Here is a 6,992-nt window from a genome sequence, read left to right as displayed (position 1 = left end):
TAACTGCAAGAATAATCAAATGATAAAAAGGAGTGATATATACTTTCTAGACTTTCTCATAGTCTTTATACACTTGGCAGATTTTCACATAGTGTTGTGAAAATCTATGGTAAAGGGCAGAGTGGCCAGAGGGTTTTTTAGAAGAAAAGAATGTCAAAAGATGGTGAAATGATGTGTGAGAATGTTGTTAAGGGTAGGGAAGTGAAGGGTGGAGAAGGGGGAAGGGTCTTAAGGGAAGAAGTCCAAGACTAAACTGGACATTTTGAGGAAATCTATAAAATTTTTCACTTTTAGTATGGGCCCAGAATTTTTATTTTCATTCTGGAGTGTGGTAATCAACATCAGGGAATGGTAGACATAGAGCTTTGGGAAGGGAGACGTCACCCTGGACTTAGGGAGGCCAACCAACACAAACACACAGTAAACCTGGCCCCTGAGTCCTCCTGAGAGGGAAGAGAGTCCATGCTGCCTGCTGGGGGGAATCTTGGAGCAGGCCAGCAGAATGCTTTGCCAAGGTTCACAAACTGAGATTGAATTTCGGCTGAATTTCCAGGAAATTCAAGCCAAATTATGAAGGGACCTGGGCTGTGTGGAATGTCAGGTAGGAGGCATGAAGAGATTATTTACTTTAGGGTTAGTTATTTGATCCAAAACTGTAAAATGGGGGAGTCTGGGAAATATAAATTCATGGGGAACCCTCCCCAGTAAGATTTTTCTATCTGCTTCATCCATCTAGGCTTTGCGGATCTAGGGCTTTGCAGGACATTAGACTGTCTATTCCCCATATAGTCTTGAATGTAGAAAAAGCCAAGACCCATGAGTTCACCTAGAATGAAAAGAACACCACCATTTTTTCTTTGCAATGTTTGATTGAAAAAAAAAATTAATGATCTTACTGAATCAACTCTTAGAAAGTTGGAAATGGTATAGAACTGCTTTGTAGGTAATTTTTGAGAAAAAGGAACTCCTTACCCTGACTTCCTCAGTTTTCTTTCATTGAGACTGAGAGAGGAATACACTTATTCCATCTGCAAGTAACTTTAGTTATTTTAAGTACCATGAGGAACTTAAACTTTTGTTTTAGAATTTTTTGCTTACATTTTGCTAAGGCTTTAGGAAATTGCATTTATTTAAATGTTTTACAAATATGATCTGCTTAAAATAAATTTATGCTTCAGCTCTATCTTTTAGCTATCCATGGGACATAGGATGGTATATCAGATTGAGCAATGACAATCTTGGCTCTAGATTCAACTTTTTCACTAACTACTGGATGGATTTGGGGAGAAATCACTAAACTGCTATGGGCAATTTCTTCAATTTGGAAAATGAGGTTATTTGACTAGATAATCTTTTTTTATTACTATACTTCAAGTTCTGGGATACATGTGCAGAATGTGCAGGTTTGTTACATAGGTATACATGTCATGGTGGTTTGCTGCACCCATCAACCTGTCATCTACATTAGGTATTTCTCCTAATGCTATCCCTCCCCTAGCCCCTACCCGCAGCAGGCCGTGGTTTGTGATGTTCCCCTTTCTTTGTCCATGTATCCTCATTGTTCAGCTCCCACTTATGAGTGAAAACATGTGGTCTTTGGTTTTCTGTTTCTGTGTTAGTCTGCTGAGAATTATGGTTTCTAGCTTCATCCATGTCCCTGCAAAAGACATGAACTCATCTTTTTTTATGGCTACATAGTATTTCATGGTATATATGTGCCACGTTTTCTTTATCCATTCTATCATTGATGCATATTTGGGTTGGTTCCAAGTCTTTGCTATTGTGAGTAGTGCTGCAATAAACGTACGTGAGCATGTGTCTTTATAGGAGAATGATTTATAATCCTTTGGGTATATATCCAGTAATGGGATTGCTGAGTCAAATGGTATTTCTATTTCTAGATCCTTGAGGAATCGCCACACTGTCTTCCACAATGGTTGAACTAATTTACACTCACACCAACCGTGTAAAACCATTCCTATTTCTCCACATCCTTTCCAGCATCTGCTGTTTCCTGACTTTTTAACGATCATCATTCTAACTGGTGTGAGATAGTATCTCACCTCCACTCTATTAGCTTTAAATTTCTAAGTTTATGTATAGCCACTGAGAGGTAGAAAAAAAGGTGTATATTCAAACAGAATAACCAGAATTCTAGAATTATCAGAATTTCTGCCATAAAGTGAATATTTTTATTGCTTCTGGATACTATTTACTATTAAATAGTATCACAGTTAGCTTATGCTTATGATCAATTTTAATAACTTTTTACCTTTCAACCAGATGTTTGAATGCAGGATTGTGCAAATTCATACCTAAACCTTAGCAACAATAGCTGAGTGTGTATTGGAGCATGTGTTTGTGTGTACATGTGCGTTTTCCCTTTGCAACAAAATCATCTTCAGCTGAGGAAGTGAGCCTTCAACAAAAATAGCTTCATTACATGAACAATCGTGACCATTTAAAAATGTTAAGTTAGTTACAAGAAAAAAATAAATGTCCTTAGCCGGTTTGCAGCTGTGTAGCTGTAGCTCTGTTTTCTTTCTCACCCTGGAGCAGTTTGGTTCCTGGTCTTCTGTAGGAAACCTCTTCCTAACCTAAAAGAATTATGTGATGTGTCACTTGACTTTTCTCGGCAGTGTCTTTTGTTTGTTACATAACCTTAGTTCAAAAGAAAAAAATAATATGTAACCTGGAATATGAAAATGAAACAAGCCTTATAAAGAAAAGCCAATGCTTTGTATAGCTATTTCTATATGAGGTAGGAAAAGAAAGTATTGCAGGACTTCAGGAATAGCCAGTTGTCTTTGAATGGGTACTAGGTAAAATGTAGAACTCACCAAAAAGTGATGTCTAGAACTTTGTTTTTCCATCATCTTTAAAACCCCGAGTTTACCTATTACTGTTGAAGAGTAATCTTTATAATATAATCCTCATATTTATCCTTATAAATGATAATAGCTTGAATTCTTCCTTTAGCTACATTTGGGTTCTGAGAGTGTTAAGAAAATAATTGGAATGATCTAGTACAAATCACTAATACTATAAAAAATTTACAGCCAAAAGGGAAGAGTTAATAATGACATATCATGACATCCCCTGGAAAGGCCAAAGTTAAAAAGTCTAATAACAACAGGTCTGAAGTGACTAGAACTCTCATACAGTGCTGGTGGAACTAATATCACTTTAGAAACAATTTGCAAGTTTTTAATAAAGTTTAACATATACTTGCCATATGACACAGCAATTTTAGCAGCCCCAAGTATTTGCCCAGAAAAAGTAAAAAAAAAATCATGTCTACACAAAGACATGTCTACACAAACAATTGAATTAGCTTTGTTCATAATAGCCCCAAATGGAAAACAACCCAAGCATTTGTCAACAGGTTAACAGATAAATAATTCTAGTACAAGTAAACAATGGAATATTACTCAGCAATGAAACAGATGAACTGCTGATTTATGCAACAGCCTTGGATGAATCTCAAGAACAGTCTTTTGAGAAAAAGAAGCTAGAAATGAAAAAATACTTATTGTATGATTCAATTTATATGAAACCCTAGACAAGACAAATCAAATCTATAGTGATAGAAAGTAGATCAATTGTTACTAAGGCTAAGGGTGGAGTTTGGGAGCTTGCTGGGAAGGGTTACAGAGCAGCAATGGAGATGATAGAAAATTTCATATTTTGATTGTAATGGTGGTTTCATGGATGTATGTATTTGTCAAAACTCCTTGAACTGCAAACTGGTTCCCTCACAGAGGCACACCAAAGGTGGGATGATGGGAGCAGGGCACTCCAAGCTACATGGAGTAGGGGCGTGCAGTGTCTGCAGAGATTTTAAAATAATAATGAAACTGACTACAAGTCAATCTGATTTTTATTATCCTTATGTATTAGCAATTCTAAACAACGTCAGTGAGAAAATAACTTATCTCAAAAAATTTTCATTAGTCTAAATTTGAAACAATTGTTGCCATGATTTATTTTTCAATAATACACATTCAAGCCTCAAAGTAGCAACTGTAATTCAGGTTTTCACCAACTATATCTTAGGTCAATGCAGCAGTAGCTTCCTAGCCCAGTTGTTCTCATTGTAGTCTCTTTGTTTTTCCAATCTATCCTTCATTCTGCCACCAACCACCTCCTCTGATTAAAGGTACCCACTATTTGCCTTCCCTAAAGATTAAGGACAATTATTTAGCTAGAAAAACTAACACTTGCAGGTTCTGGATCCAACTGTTCTTTTCTAGACCTTCATAGGCCACTTCTCATCATACCTCCTATTTCAGTATATCTCACAGTGTAGTTTGTGGACCTCTGCATACAGCATGAGGAGGGTGGAGATGGATATACCTATGACCTGCCCCAGATCTGCAGCATCAGAATATCTAGGGGGACAGGTGAAGTCTGGATCTCCTCAGATAATTCCTAAGCTAAGCATAATAAAATTTAAGCATTCCTGCCATAATTTCACCAGCTATTTCATTGTTTTCCTGAATATGCGATTAACATCGCATAGAAGCCTTTGGCAGTTCTCTTTCCTCTCGTAGATACCCCTTTCTTATCTTACTTTTCTTTTTATTCATTCTCTTTTCCTTTCTCTCTCTCTCTTTCCCTTCCTTCCTTTTCTTTCCTTTTCCCCTTCCCCTTCCTTTCCTTCCCTTCCCCTTCTCTTTCCTTTCCTTCTTCCTTTTCTTTCGAGTTTTGCTCTGTTGCCCAGGCTGGAGTGCAGTGATGCAATCTCAGCTCACTCACTGCAACCTCCACCTCCTGGATTCAGGTGATTCTCCTGTCTCAGCCTTCCGAGTAGCTGGGATTACAGGTGCCTGACACTTCTTGGCCCTTGGTTGTTAGGAGTCATGTTACCAGTTCTGACCAATGAGTTATGAGTAGAAGTCTGTATGCCACTTCCACAAAAGAGAGAGCATTTATTAGAGCCTCCCCTCCTTTCCCCTCTGCTGTGGCAACTTGGTAATTTTCCAGCAAGTGGTTATGGACATTCATCTGAAGGGACCGTTGACAGAGATTGCTTTGTGAGCTTTGATGTCTACCACCCACACATATATTACTTAGAGCTATTGGTACCAATACCCTATACCCTCAAGGACTTTCTATAACAATTTGGATCCCACTTTTTTGGCTCTTCACTCTTCAGTAAGCCAAAGCATGGAGGTGGCATGGAGCACAGATTGAAAAGCCATTCGGACCTGGGTTCAAAGCCCAGTTCTATCATTTATCAGCTGTGTAACCATGATTAAGTTATTGAAGCTCTTTAAATTTATTCTTAAAATTTTTAAATGAGAGCAAAAATTTCTATTCTAAAGGATTGTGGTGATGAACAAATAAGATAAGATGAACCATGTTAGCATGTTGCCAAGCATCGGATACTGCTATGGTGACTGTAAAAGACCACCTGCGTCCACTTGCTTGATCACTTGACTGAAGGCTTTTGCCTTTTTAAGCCACACATCAACTGTCTAATTCTATTATCTAAGCCAGGCGTCCCCAAACTACGGCCCGGCCTGCGGGCCGCATGTGGCCCCCTGAGGTCATTTATCCGGCCCCCCGCCGCACTTCAGGAAGGGACACCTCTTTCATTGGTGGTCAGTGAGAGGAGCACAGTATGTGGCGGCCCCCCAATGGTCTGAGGGACAGTGAACTGGCACCCTGTGTAAAAAGTTTGGGGATGCCTGCTTTAAACCTTCTGGCTCAGTTAGGTAGTTTTTTCAAGCAGAAAAATGTGATTACTTAAATTATATCGAGAAAATAATCAGGTCAGAACATTTACGTAAAACTGAGAGCTAAAACAACATGCTTAAACCTTTGTTTAGCCACTTTATGTTTTAAATCCTGAACTCTACAGTTTTGCCTAACAGCCACAAAGAATTGGTACCATAAAAATCTCTGTGTATGAAGAGGACATACTCTTTAGTGTTGTTGCTTGTTTGATACTCTCACTAAAGTATGAAACTTAGGTATAAAGACAAAGATATTCATAATTCAAAATGTCTTCAGAAATAATTTGATTTACTATTTTCATCTCACTGTTTAAGAGACTATAACCTAGTTAGTTTATGGGATTTATTAGGGTTATATCCCCAAGTCTCTTAAATGAATAATTTTACCCTAACACCATGTTTCTCTAGACTTTATGCTTTAGTTATGGTTTACCAACAGCTGCTGTATTATTAATACCAATTTATTCTTTTACAAGAACTCTCCAGAAGCATAAAAAGGTACAATAAGAGAATGAATACCCAAATAGTTCTTATCTTTATTGAGACTCACATCATTTAAGTCATTCTGTTGATTCATTCATCCTAGTATACTCAGAATTTAAATCTTATTTATGTGCCTGCTTTTGCAGCATGCATCGTAAAATTGGAATAATACAAAGAAGATAGCATGGCTTCTGCATGAGCGTAACACAGAAATTCATGAAGCATTCCTTATTTTTTACAAAGGGAAGATTGTCAGGCAAATAGTGGATGCTTCAGCAGAAACCTTACAAGCCAGAAGAAATTGTAGGCCTATTTTCAGCAACCTTAAAGAAAAGAAATTCCAACCAAGAATTTCATATCTCACCAAATTGAGCTTTATAAGAAAAAGAAATAAAAGTTATTTTCAGAGAAGATAATGCTAAATAAATTTGTTACTAGACCTGCCTTAAAGAATGTTTTTAAGTGAGTGCTAAACATGGAAACGAAGATCAATACCTGCTACCATGGAAACACAATTATATAGCCTACTAACACTACGAAGTAACTATACAGTCAAGTCTTCATACAACCAGATAACAACATAATGACAGGATCAAATCCTCACATAGATATACTGACCTTGAATGTAAACAGGCTAAATGCCCCCACTTAAAAGACATGTAGTGGCAAGTTGGATAATGAAGCAAGACCCAACTGTCTGCTGTCTTAAAAAAGACCCACCTCACATGCAGTGACACCCATAGGATCAAAGTAAATGGATGGAGAAAG

The 6,992-nt window shown here is 37.6% G+C and overlaps 1 non-coding gene across 1 annotated transcript; it reads left to right on the top strand.

Moving 5' to 3' along the window:
* Positions 1–6,358: 6,358 nt before the first annotated feature.
* LOC120362404 (U6 spliceosomal RNA) lies at positions 6,359–6,460 on the top strand. The gene has a single exon (XR_005578317.1). It is a non-coding gene; the product is annotated as a U6 spliceosomal RNA (small nuclear RNA).
* The last annotated feature ends 532 nt before the right edge of the window (positions 6,461–6,992 follow it).

The sequence above is a fragment of the Saimiri boliviensis genome, chromosome 15, assembly GCF_048565385.1.
Source record: "Saimiri boliviensis isolate mSaiBol1 chromosome 15, mSaiBol1.pri, whole genome shotgun sequence".
In the NCBI taxonomy this organism is placed as follows: Eukaryota; Metazoa; Chordata; class Mammalia; order Primates; family Cebidae; genus Saimiri; species Saimiri boliviensis.
The sequence above is the reverse complement of the archived record's forward strand: the minus strand, read 5'-3'. Positions and strand labels throughout refer to the sequence as shown.